Source organism: Chiloscyllium punctatum, chromosome 43 (genome assembly GCF_047496795.1).
Source record: "Chiloscyllium punctatum isolate Juve2018m chromosome 43, sChiPun1.3, whole genome shotgun sequence".
NCBI lineage: Eukaryota > Metazoa > Chordata > Chondrichthyes > Orectolobiformes > Hemiscylliidae > Chiloscyllium > Chiloscyllium punctatum.
In genome coordinates this window covers 53,160,400-53,174,951 of record NC_092781.1, presented here as the reverse complement: position 1 = coordinate 53,174,951, position 14,552 = coordinate 53,160,400, and positions in this window count along the sequence as shown.

Below are 14,552 nucleotides of genomic sequence, written 5' to 3'. Positions count from 1 at the left end.
TCAAGCATGATTTCCCCTTCATAAATCCATGCTGACTCTGACCTATCCTGTTATTACTATCCAGATGTGTCGTAATTTCATCCTTTATAATTGACTCCAGCATCTTTCCCACCACTGAGGTCAGACTAACTGGTCTATAATTTCCTGCTTTCTCTCTCCCACTTTCTTAAAAAGTGGCATAACATTAACCACACTCCAATCCGCAGGAACTGGTCGCAAATCTATCGAAATCTGGAAAATAATCACCAACGCATCCACGATTTCTCGAGCCACCTCCTTCTGTATCTTGGGATGTCGACTATCAGGCCCCTGGGTTTATCAACTTTCAGACCTAAAAGTCTCTCCAACACCAATTCCTGGCAAATAATAATTCCCTTAAATGCAGGTCCTTCAGCCAATTTTACCTCAGGGAAATTACTTGTGTCTTCCCCAGTGAACAAAGATCTGAAGTACCAATTCAATTCATCTGCCATTTCTTTGTTCCCCGTAATATATTCCACTCTTTCTGTCTTCAAGGGCCCAATTTTAGTCTTAACCTTTTTTTTTCCCTTTCACATACCTAAACAACTTTTTACTATCCTCCTTTATATTATTGGCCAGTTTACATTCGTACCTCATTTTTTCTCTGCGTATTTCCTTCTTAGTAATCCTCTGTTGTTCTTTAAAAGCTTCCCAGTCCTCCGTTTTCCCATTTATCTTTGCTATGTTATACTTTTTCTCTTTTAACTTTAAATGTTTCTTAACTTCCCTCGTCAGCCACGGCCACCCATGCCTCCTCCTAGGACCTTTTTTCCTTTTTGGGATGAAATGATCCTTCAACTTCTGCATTATACATAGAAATATCCACCATTGTTCCACCACTGTCATCGCTGCTAAGGTATTGCACCATTGAACTTTGGCCAGCTCCTCCCTCATAGCTCCATAGTTCTCGTTATTCAACTACAATATTGTCACTTCCGATTGTACCCTATCCCTCTCAAATTGCAGATTGATGCTTATTGTATTATGGTCTCTATTACCCAATGGCTCCTTCACTTCGAGGTCCCTGACAAATTCTGGTTCGTTGAGTAACACCAAATCCAGAATTGCCTTCTCCCTGGTCGGCTTCAACACCAGCTGTTCTAAGAATCCATCTCTGAGGAACTCCACAAAGTCTCTTTCTTGAGGTCCAACACCATCCTGATTCTCCCAGTCTACCTGCAGGTTGAAATCCCCCATAACAACTGTCGTAACATCTTTGCAACCGGTGAATTTCAGCTCCTGATTTAACTTACATCCGACATCGAGACTACTGTTTGGGGGCCTGTAGATAACTCAGAAGAGGGTCTTTTTACCATTAATATTTCTCAGCTCTATCCACACTGACTGTACATCCCCTGATTCTAGGTCCTCCCGCGCAAGGGACTGAATATCATCCCTTACCAATATGGCAAGCCACCCCCTCTGACCGTCAGTCTGTCCTTACGATAGCACGTGTAGCCTTGAATATTCATTTCCCAGGCCCTGTCCACTTGAAGCCACGTCTCAGTTATCCCGACAATACCGTACCTGCCAATTTCCAAAAGAGCCTCAAGCTCACCCATCTCATTTCTAACGCTTCGTCCATTCATGTATAGTATTTTGAATTTGTTACTACCCTCACCATTCCCATCAACTCGTATTTCATACAACCTTCCAGCATGATCCATTTCTGAGTTTTCAGCCTCATTGATACAGTTGTCATTCTTGTCTTCCATTGTTCTAACATTCCCTCCAATTTCCTTCTTTAAAATCCAGTTTGTCTCCTCCCCGCTACTTAGTTTAAACGAGGCTGTGTTGCAGTAGCAAACCTGCCTGCCAGAATGCTGGTCCCTAACCTATTAAGGTGCAAAACGTCTCTCTTGTAGAATTTATGCTTACCACAAAACATACCCCAGTGATCCAAGAATTTAAATCCTTGCTTCCTGCACCAGTTCCCCAGCCGTTCAAGTCCATTATCTCCCTGTTTCAGGCCTCACCAGCCTGAGGAACTGGAAGCAAACCGGAGATAACCACCTTGGACGTCCTGCTTTTCAGCCTTCTTCCTCGTTCTCCGAAGTCCCACTGTAGTATGTTCCTCCTCCTCTTTCCTACATCATTTGTGACAACATGTACCACCATCTCTGGCTCTTCACCTTTGTCCTTGAGGATTTTCTGCACTATGTCTGTGATGTCTTTAACCCTGGCACCAGGAAGGCAACACACCATCCTTAAATCCCGTCTGCTGCCACAATAATCCCGGTCAGTTCCTCTCACTATGGAGTCCCCTATTATCACGGCTCTGTGCGATGTCCGACTCTGCCGCTCTGTCTCCACGCCAACTTTTAATTGACAGACCTGGCCGCCTCGCCGACTGGCAGTGTCATCTGTCTCTACTGTTTCCACAAGATTCAACTTGTTCCTGACAGGTACTTCCCCCGGGGTATCTTGCACCTCCTCTCTGCCTTCCTCATCGTCTGATCTCTTCTGCTCTCTTCTGGTACGATTGGTGTAATAACATCGCTGAAGATCTTATTCAGAAAGATCTCGTTCTCTCGGATGAACATAAAGTCCTCGAGTTCTTTCATCAGTGCTGCAATATGCTCTATCATTAGCTGAACGTGCACACACTTTCCACACTTATACGAGCTAGACACACCAGAGTCGTTTACCTCCCACATCAGGCACGTAGCACACTGAACAAGCTTGGCAATCATGTCTTCACCCTCTTCAACTGTGGATTAATACTTCACTCAACCTCCTTGTCAAAGACTTCTGAGCTAAAGCCTCACTCTTCAATCCACAGGAACTTCATTGGACCCTCTTTTTTTGCGGCACGTCTGTGGACTTGTAATTAGGTTAGAGGAGGAAGGCCCTACTTTGTCGGACGTGGGGTCTGGAACACACCCACTGAAATAACAATCACTTACCTTCCCGACTGGCTTTGCGCTCTCCCTTCACTTCCGCCCAGCTCCCGCCGCTCTCTGATGCGAAAAGACCGTTGGCGTCGATGTAAGTTCTTAAATAACAATCACTTACCTTCCCAACAAAATGTCCAAGTGGTTTATTTTCTTCTGAGACAGCTAGCTCATCAAACAATCCCTCTCCTGATGTACTTCATCATTACTTACCATATTTTGAGGCACATCAGAATCCACACTCTCTGAATTTGATTTGTCACTATACGATCAGTAACTAACATCTCTTTATCCATTCCCCTGTCTCTATTGTGGCAAGGTTTCGCTGTAGTTGCATGACATGCCCGAGACAGTGCTGGATGTAGGTTTGCTCGCTGAGCTGGAAGGTTCATTTTCAGACGTGTTTCCACCATACTAGGTAACATCTTCAAATAGCGTCCGAATGATGCCCGAGACAGTGTTCGATCCATCAGCTTTACGAGGGCAGTTACTTTGTTAGAGTTAACTAAACTTGGCTTGTACAGAAGTCTTACCACTGCGAACAGTACTTTCACGCGAGTCCCTCGTGAAAATATCCGAATTTTGGAGTTTGATCTCTCTAGCCTGGTTAATTTTATGTTGTGCCCCGTTCTGGTACTGTTGAGCTAATTCAACTCCCTAACCTCCGACTTCAATCCGATGAATGTTTCTTTAATTCGTTTGAAAGCACTCTCACGACATATCCAAATATGATTTCAAACGGAGGACACTGAGCAGATTCGTTTGAGACATCCCAAGTCGCAAAAGATATTAATGGGATGCATTTATCCAATCATTTGGGTAAACCTGATAGAATACTCTAAATAATGTCTTCAGAGTTAATGCGATCTTCTCAAGGCTTCATGACATTCAGGCTTGTATGCACTTGATTTCAAGTTCTGTATGCTTAAACTATCCATGATCTCCTTCAATTATTGAGCAGTAAAATTGGTCACAGTCAATCTAATTGGGTATTGCATGTTTGGTAGTGAAAGCTACTATCTCCGGCAACACCGATTTTGCTTTAATACTCCATTATGGAATTACCTTCAGAAATCTGGCAGACATATCCATTAATGTCAGCAAATCTGGTTATGACGAATAGTTTTTGGAAAGCATCCTAAACAATCTATCATAACGCGCTTGAAAGGTTCTTCGAATCCGGGAATTGGCAACAAATGTGCTGGTTTTATTACTGCCTGTGGGCAAGCTAGTATTTGGCACATTTGACATGAGCAGCAAAATCCAATCACATTCTTACGGAGTCCAGACCAATCGAAGTGCTTTTGTGCTTCAGCCTGATTCTTCAATAGACAAGGTGACCTCCGACTGGTTATTCATGTACTCCTCATATTACACCCTGTCTGTATTCTCTTGGCAACACAATCTGTTGCATTTCAACCGTTTTCGTTCTGCAATAACTTGTCGTGGTCTCCCTTCGCGTATTCGCATTATTTCCTAAAGATAATAACACTCGGAATTACATCGTGAATTCTCCTCTGAGCATGTACTAATATTACATATTTTTTGCTGTCAGTCCATTAGCCTTTCAGGACTAATTACCGAAGTCTGACCTGCTACCTGATCAGGAAATTCTTGCATCATTACATCAAGCAAGCTCCCAGCTCACTGAACCTCAACTCCTTCATCTTTCTGTACCACAGATTAGAAAAAATATACCGTAGAATCCCTACAGCGTGGAAACAAGCCAGTCTGGAGAACAAGTCCAACTGACCCAGCGAAGTACATCTCACCCACCCCCATTCCCCTACAACTCAGCATTTCCCGTGACAAATGCACGTAATCTACGCATTCCTGAACACTATGGAAATTGAGCATGGCCAATTTACCTAACCTGCACAACTTTGCACTGTGCAAAGAAAAAAAACAACTGGAGTAAACCCACACAGACACGGGAAGAGCATGTACATGCTGCACGGCCAATCGCCCGAGGCTGGTAACAAAATTGCCATGTGAGGTAGCAGTGCTAACCACTGAGCCACCATGGTGCTGTCGCTTGCAACAGTGGAACTTTGTTGCTGCACAGGAAGACAGCGTGGACTACAGATGCTAGAGATCAGAATCGCGAGTGCGGTTTGGCAAAAACACAACTGGTCAGGCAGCGTCTGAGGAGTAAAAGAATAGACTTTTCAGGCAAAATACATTCATCAGAACTAACGTTGTGAGCCGACGAGGTGGAGAGATAAATGGCCGACAAGTCCTCCGCATCTTCCTCTCCCGGTGTCCCCACAGGTACTGTCCCAATGACATTCTTAAACGTTTTTCTGAAGTGGTCCTCAACCTCAAAAATGCCTCCTTTGAATCCTCCCACTTCCTCCAGATGAAAGGAATAGCCATGCACTCCCGCAATGGCTCGAGCCACGCCTATCTCTTTGTTGGTTCCAGGGAACAGTCTATCTTCTGCAGTTACACCGGCACAAATCCCCACTTTCTTTTCCGTTAAATTAGTGACTGCTCGTACTCGCACGAGGAGGTTAAACTGTTCATTAACTTCACCAACGCAATCCACCCGGAACTTAAGTTCATCTGGACCATCTCGGACAACTCCCTCGTCTTTTGGACCTGTCCATCTCCACCAACGGTGACGGTCTCAACACTGATATCTTCTACAAAACCACCTTATCAAACAGCTACCTGGACTGCACCTCCTCCCACCATGCATACTGTAAAAACGCTATCCCTCATTTACAAATCCTCCATCTCCATCGCATCTGATCCCAGGTGGACCAGTCCAACCACAGAATGAACCAGATGGCCTTCTTCATCAAAGATAGCAATTTCGACTCTACATGGTGATGATATCATCTAGCACATATTTACCACTTCCCAGAACTTCTCCCTTGAACCCTATCCCTACAACTGCAACAAGGGCAGAAACCCTCTCCTCCTCGATTTTCAGCTTCCACCCCACCAACCGACATGTACACTGTATCATCCTCTGCCAGTTCCGCAAATCCAAACGGATCCCATCAACAGAGATATATCTCCCTTGTACCTCTATTCGCTCTCCCGAACATCACTCCCTCCGTGACTGCCAAATCAGGTCGCTGCCCCCCACAAACGCACCCTCAACACGCAGCACCTTGTGCAGCTAGCACAGGACTTCGATAACCTGCGCCTACACTTCTTCCTGATCTTCATCGAATGCCCCAGAAGAGTCTTCCACATCCATCAGAGTTTTACTTGCCCACACACATATTTCATTTACTGTATCCATTGCTCTTGATGTGACATCCAATCCACTGGGAGGACAAGATGCCTACTTGCAGGGCACATCAGAGAACATCATCGAGACATCTGCACCAACCAACACCATCGACTCGTAGCCAAACATTTCAACACCTCTTCCAACTCTTCCGAGGGCATGCAGGTCTTGGCCCTCCTCCATTTCCACTCCCTAACCAACCAATTCTTGGAGGAAGAACATTGGGACCCTCCTACTACATCTTCCTCATTTCCTCTCCCACACTTTACCCTCATTCGCAACTTCCGACTCAGAACCACTTGGATGTCCATCTTACTTGCTAAAAGTCCACTCCACCTTCCTCTGTAACATGTCACCAATACCGCCATTTCGATCTGCTTATTGCACTCTTAACTATCTTCGCCCCAAGCCCCACCTCCTCGCATTTATCTGTCAGGACCCTTACCTCACAGCCTCATTCCTAATGGAGGGCTTTTGGCCCAAACATAGATTATCGTTCTCCTCCGATGTTGCCTGCCCTGCTGTGCTTTTCCAGCACAACACTCTCGACTTTTGCTATTTCACAGTCTGGGAAAATTCCAGGATTTTTTCTTCAAACTCATCAATTCACTGATCTTCCTTTGGCTTATGCACCACAAGGTACGTACTCCCTCCTCGGATCCTGCCAGGTAGTTTGCAACAACAACCTTTGTTCCAGAATACATACTCTGTCAATCATTGGCACTGTTACTTCACTAGACTTGATTGGCCTCTCCAACTAGATCCTTAAAAGGGGAAAGTTGAATTCCTTTCCATTTATTTCACCAAATATCATCGTCTTGGGCAACCTGTCAGAAAGAGTGCGAATAGTTTCAGCTCTCAGTTTTAGTTACTGACCAGACACTATATCACTTAAAAGTTGAAATTATTTCCCTTCTGTCCTTGTTTGTTTCTGAATAAACATTGCCTACAGAGTTGACACTTGATCTCGATCATGCTTTAGTGCAACACCCAGGCATCGTATAGGATGTGCACTCGCGTGCTGCTCTTCGTGTTTTCTTCTGTTTTGTTTATCATGTCCACGAACGCCACTGGCTTTGACTCATTCACTACTTCTTCTCCCATAGAGCCTTTCTTCAACGACAGGCACTGTGACATTGGGGGAAAGACCTGACTGCAATAAAAGCAACTTTGCCCATTGGCAATGTCATGGTGTGTTCCACTCCAGTAAAGTGCTAATACATGAGACTTTGCCAACTCCTTTTCAGCATTCTTATCTTCTTTATTCACCTGTCATAAACTATTCCCGGTTTGATTCACTCTTTACTTGGCAGTGAAGGTTACACCCGTCTCCAAACGTCTACACAGAATGAAATCCCTAATGGAACCTCAATTTCGCCTTGGACCCAAGTGCATATTTATCTGCCTTCCCTGCCGTTCTTCTCACTTCCTGAAATTTCTGCTCATCCACATATATTTTGTTATGTCTGGAAATGCGTTTCTGAACTCCTGCAACAGAAACATCTCTTTTTCAACTTCATATTTCTTATCTAATCTTTGTTTACGCCTCCAGGACCTGATCAGGTGTACCAGAGAACGCTATGGGAAGCTAGAGAAGTGAATCTGGGCCTCTTGCTGAGATATTTGTATAATTGATAGTCACAGGTGAGGTGCCGGAAGACTGGAGGTTGGGAAACATGGTGCCACTGTTTAAGAAGGGCGGTAAAGACAAGCCAGGGAACTATAGACCGGTGGGCCTGACCTCGGTGGTGGCCAAGTTGTTGAAAGGAATCCTGAGGGAGTGGATATACATGTATTTGGAAAGACAAGGACTGATTTGTGGAGGTAAACATGGTTTTGTGAGTGGGAAATCATGTCTCACAAACTTGATTGAGTTTTTTGAAGAAGGAACAAAGAATATTGATGAAGGCAGAGCAGTAGATGTGATCTACATGGATTCAGCAAGGTGTTCGACACGGTTCCCCATGGGAGACTGCTGAGCAAGGTTAGATCTTATGGGAAATATGGAGAACTAGCCATTTGGATACAGAACTGGCTCAAACGTAGAAAACAGAGGGTGGTGGTGGAGGGTTGTTCTTCAGACTGGAGGCCTGTGACCAGTGGAGTGCCACAAGTATCCGTGCTGGGCCCTCTACTTTTTGTCATTGACATAAATGACTTCGATGCGAGCATAAGAGATACAGTTAGTAAGTTTGCGGATGACACAAAAACTGGAGGTTAAGTGGACAGCGAAGAGGGTTACCTCAGATTACAACATGATCTGGACCAGATGGGCCAATGGGCTGAGAAGTGGCAGATGGAGATTAATTCAGATAAATTCGGGGTGCTGCATCTTGGGCAAGCAAATCTTAACGGGACTTATACACTTAATTGTAAGGTCTTAGGGAGTGTCGCTGAACAAAGAGTTCTTGGAGTGAAGGTTCATAACTCCTTGAAAGTGGAGCCGCAGGTAGATAGGATAGTGAAGAAGGCGTTAGGTATGCTTTCCTTTATTGGTCAGAGTATTGAGTACAGGAGTTGGGAGGTCACGTTGTGGCTGTACAGGATATTGGTTCGGCCACTGTTGGAATATTGCATGCAATTCGGGTCTCCATCCTATCGGAAAAATGTTGTGAAACTTGAAATGGTTCTGTAAAGATTTCCAAGAATGTTGCCAGAGTTGTAGGATCTGAGCGACAGGGAGAGGCTGAACAGGCTGGGACTGGTTTCCCTGGAGCATCGCTGTTTGAGGGGTGACCTTACAGATGTTCACAAATGTATGAGTAGCATGGACAGGATAAATAGGCAAAGTCTTTCCCATGGCGTCAGGGAGTCCAGAGCATAGATTTAGGGTGAGATGGGAAAGATATAAAAGAGACCAAAGTGACAACTTTTTCCACGCAGACTGTGGGACGTGTATGTAATAAGTTGCCAGAGGATGTGGTGGAGGCTGGTACAATTGCAACATTTAAGAGGCATTTGGATGGGTATATGAATAGGAAGGGTTTGGAGGGATATGGCCGGGTGCTGGCAGGTGGGACTAGATTGGGTTGGGATATCTGGCTGGCATGGACGGGTTGCACTGAAGGGTCTGTTTCCAACTCTATGACTCTAAATGCGTCTATGAATATTACTCCGCTCAATTCTTTCGAACTGAAGATAAGTCTGCCCTGGTTCCTCCATTATTTTTTCTGAACCACTGCCTACACTCTTCTGCTACAAATTGACTGCCACTCCAAGTAACCTGCTTGAATATCCGCATAACCTCTGCCCCGAAACACAATCATACTCCGAAGAAATGCTAACACACCGTATGCCTTCGGATCAATCCGATCAACCTGGATGGCAACTTTCAGGCATCTATGTACATGGACAACGAAATCTCGCTGTTCATCAACACCTCCATAAATCTTAACATTATCTCAGGATTCTGCATTCCTGTTAGTCTTTCAAAAGTAGATCACGTCTTACTTGTCTGCATTATTCTCCATTTGTCATTTCTTAGCTCAGCTCCACAGCTTATCGATGACACTCCATATCCTGCAGCATCCTTCAGCTCTATCCACCACTCTACCAACCTTACTTTCATTGGCACATTTATTAACCCATCCTTCTCAGCGTTCAGTCATGTCGTTTCAAAAATAACAACCAGCAGTTGCCGCAAAACAGATTGACTCGTAACTCAACTCCAGGAATAACATTGCCCATCACCCACCTTCTTTCAGCTCCCCAATTTCTGATCCAGAACACTAAATCAGCCTCAATCTCATGCCTCGATAATTTGTGCAATAATCCAACGTGGTGAAACCTACCAAGTATCTGACTGAAATCAATATACACCACATGAACAGGTTTATCCTCATCCACCTGTTTTGTCACCGTCTCTAAAAACTCAATGAGGTTTGTGAGGCAAGAAATGCCCTTCAGAAAACCGTGTTGACTATCTCTCATCAAATTACTACTTTCTAGATAATTGCAAATCATATCCTGTACAACCTTTTCCAATACTGTACCGACAACTGAAGTAAGGCTCACTAGTCTCGAATTGCCAGCAGTTTCTCGACTCCCATTTTTGAACTAGGGAACAGCGTTTCCTGTCCCCCATTTCTGCCACTATCCTGCAGAAAATGACGACATAAACATAAGAGACAAAGTCTCTTCAATCTCTTCTCTGGCTTGGCCCAGGAGACCTATATATTTTCACACTTTCCAGAATTGCTTGCACGTCCTCCTTGTGAACCTCAATCCAATCTAGTCTAGTAGGCTTTATCCCAGACAAAATAATCTGTTAGCACTTCGACTAATTCCTCTGACCTCACGCAAGAGAACCCACTGTTATCCTTGATTGGCAATAATCTTAATCTAGCCATATGCTAATTGCTGAAATATCTATTGTAAGCCTGATGGGTTTCCTTGACCTATCTGCCAAAAACTTCTCATCTCTTCTCATGGCTCTTCTTAATTTCGAACTTTACTTTCTAATCTGTAACTCTCACCCGTTCAAACTGAGCCTCCACATCTCATCCTATCATAAGCCCTCTTCTTCCTCTTGACAACATCAACTTCTTTAGTAAACCACGTGTCCCTGTCATCACTCCCTCATTAACACTCACTCCCTCACTGTCTCATTTAGTCTGTCATTTTCACGCAGCCTATTTCGCACTCTCTCACTCAAAGTCTCATTCACACAACACTCTGATATTCGCTTTCCCACGGTCACAGTAACGCCCCTACATTCACCCTCATTCCCTCAGTCTCACTCATTTATTCGTAGTCTCACTGTCCCACACTGATTTTTTGATGAATTTGGGTAAATGGATATTTCAGCACATTCTTCAGTTGCTGTCTGAACCTCGTCTGGGTCACGGCATAAATCACAGTGTTTGTGCAACAACTGAGGAGCTGCAGCATGAAGGACAATTCCCGCACAAAGGGAGATAGATTCATAGAGTCATAGCCCAACCACCACATCCGGTTCCATGTAGAATACACCATTAACGTTGACCATAACAGAATGAAATTGGCCGAGATAACAAACAGTATAGTAATGGATTTCTTTCGATTTCGGATTTCTGTGTCACATTGAACGTCTCCATTGGTGTGAAGCCGGAGTCTTCTGCGGGCTCTGCTGGTCACTATAATGTGTCTGACTGTGAAAGCATTGAGTCACAGGATCAGGAGAAGTGGGAGAGTTGGATTGAAAAGGTGGTGGAAGATCTCGATTGTGACCCAGACACTGGAGTAATAAACAGCGACTGTTGCCTCACAAACGCAGGGGGAGTTCTCCAGCACATACTGAGGTGTGAGCATAAAATACCAGGAAATGTTCTTTCAACAACTGAACACGATCACTGCTCCGAGAACGATAGCCGCCGTTTTCTCCCTGCAATATTTATTTTTCAGCTTTTGGCAACAAATGGCCACACATCGATCAAAGGTGAAAGTGACGGTGAACCAGACAGAACAGTCAGTGGCTGCATAAAGCAGGACGGCGTGGATATTACACAGGGGAATGTCCCACAGGAAGTCAAACTGTTCAGAGTAAACTATGGGAATATGTCTCAACATTAGATCGAGGATAATGACCAGTAGATCCGCCGCTGCCATGGCCCCCAGATAACGACTGACACATGGAGACAATCCACAATCTTTATAAAGCAGGATATTGATCGTCACTACGGTAACTGTGAGGCAGGAAAACAAACAAATTACACATCAGCCTGGAGGCAAAGTAACCAATTTGATGAAGGACCCCACGAGATTTTCAAATGTGCCACTGGATTTCGAAATTATTTGAAAAAATTGGAGATAAAATAACAGCTGCCAAGTTCTGACTTACTTCCAGAAATGCGAAAAAAACCCCGTAAGAAATCCTCGCTACCCAAATACATAGATACACATCTAATAAAAAGATTTTTTTTCCAGAACATTCCAATACACTCAGGAGCAGACACCAGTTTCATTCCAGCTCCGAATATGGATGGATAAAACATTGCCATTCATATTTAACTATAACAGCTGAAAACATTCCAATAGTATCTTCAACTCGGAGCACCATTTCCTGCAGATTGAGGGGAATGGAATTTTGTGTGAGTTCAGATGATGGAGAACATTTGTTCTGGAGCTTTATAACGGGTATTGGGGTTAGTACAGTGATAGAATCATGATGCTGAATCTTCGATTAATTTGTCTCATTGACGTTTTCATTGAGAGTGACAGAGGTTTCATGTGCACAAGGCCGAGCTAGTTTTCTGGTGCAATCTTGTCAATCTCATGTCAGTAGCTACCTACCCCAACTCATGGCGACCCTCTGGTTCAGTGCCAGCCTCATTCTCCCACCAAGCATGGCTGGCGGTACTCGCTGTCGCCCGGATTCCCCTGGATATTCTCTGATCGCTTGTGCTGGTTGCATCTTTAAAATCCCAATGGACGACAGTTGACCTACTTATGTCAAACCTGCCCTGTACGTTTTAGCTGAACAGGGCAGGTTACGGTCAAATACAGGGCGGCACGGTGGGAAAGTGGTTAGCACTGCTGCCTCACAGCGCCATGACACGGGTTCAATTTTCGACTCAGGCGATTGACTGTGTGGAGTTTGCACATTCTCCCTGTGTCTGCGTGGGTTTCATCCGGGTGCTCAGGTTTCCTCCAACAGTCCGAAGATGTGCAGGTCAGGTGAATTGGCCATGCTAAATTGCCCGTAATGTTAGCTAAAGGGGTAAATGTAGGGGAATGGGTGGGTTGTGCTTTGGCGTTCGGTGTGGACTTGTTAGTCCGAAGGGCCTGTTTCCACACTGTAAGTAATCTAATCTAATCTAAAAGAAACCCTCAATTTGTCGAAGCAGTACTAAGGCCCTGTCGGATGTGCTAGTACACAGGAGGGCCTTTCTCTTCCCAGAGAGGCCACACCACCAACCAGACCAAGCATGATCTATGTTCACTATTTGCTCGGACCAGTATCTGCAGTCTCAAGAACTATCCAGGAATACAGGCAAGCATCAATAACCTTCCACGCTCCATCACAGCGCACTCTCTGCTCCCTCGCATGGATTGCCCATCTTTTAAAACACTAATCCTCAAACAAAGTTAATGCTCCGCCACTTGCACTGCTGCCTGGAGCACCTTCTCTACATGTCCTGCACAGTAACGAGAAAAGTTCAAGGATAATTTCACAGAATGTCAGTTACAGAATGTTCTGGAGAATACCGCTTTCTGGATGATGTTGACTATAAAATGTTGCAGATAATTTTCCAAATAATTCCCAAGTTCAGGAAAATGTCAGTCTCACAGTGCATAACACACAAGTGAAAGGAGCAGAGTTTTATTTTGTTTTTCCAATCACATGCATTACAGTGCACCATGAGACCATTCATCCCTTCCAATCTGCTTGTCCATTCAATAAGATCCGGATGTTCGCATTTTGTTTCCAGCTACATTTTACAGGAACTTTCGGAGATTCAACACTCTGGATTCCTATCGCTCACCGAACGATATGAGGATACTTTTCTAATCGATTTTCTTTCAAGAATGGTTTCAAATTCCATTTCTAATGAAGACAAAATTTCCATATAATGCATTCCATCAGCTTTATACTTTTATGCAATAATAAGAACACTTTATACACGCCAACAAAAAAATGCTCACTTATTTCATAGGTATTAATATCCAATCACAATTAGTATTTCTGGTTCTTTCACTTCTCTTGCCTTATTGTATTCAGCCGAAAACAACATCTCAACACTTGTCTCATTATAAAACAATTTCTAGCAGTTTGTTTTTGTTCTGGGCCTTTATCCTGTACCGTTATCTTTTTTGTTGCATCGTCAAATATTTTTGTTGTCTTTTGCATTTGACTATTTCTGTCTATCGCAGTTATGTAATCTCCCACGCAGTTGGCTGGACGTCTGGTTTGTGATGCACAGGGAGACTAACAGCGTCGGTCCAATTCCCAACACTGACAGTGGTTACTACGAAGGAGTCGGTTTCTCAACCTGACCTCTCCTCTGAGGTGTGCTGATCCTCAAGTTGAACCGCCTTATCTCTCTTTCTTTCTCTAATGAGAGATGAGCCTTATGGTCCTCTGCGAACCCACTGACTTTATTCTGCCACTGTTATCATTTTGTACTTCTCTCTGCATTAGCATTTTTTCGATTGTATTTTTGGTGTTCTGATCATCCTCATTTATCATTTTGATCTACGGTCCAAATTCTCCACATTGCAAATTGCTGCCAATTTCATGATAATACTTAACACTCCATCAATTGACCTGTCTGTGCCACAAACATATCTAATGTCTCTGCCTCTAATGCTGTCTAAGGAAGAGATTTCGAAAATCTAATAACATTCTGAGAAAAGAAGAATAATCTCCTCATGTCTTTAATAAATAAAAGATTTTTAAAAAATAATTTTGCATG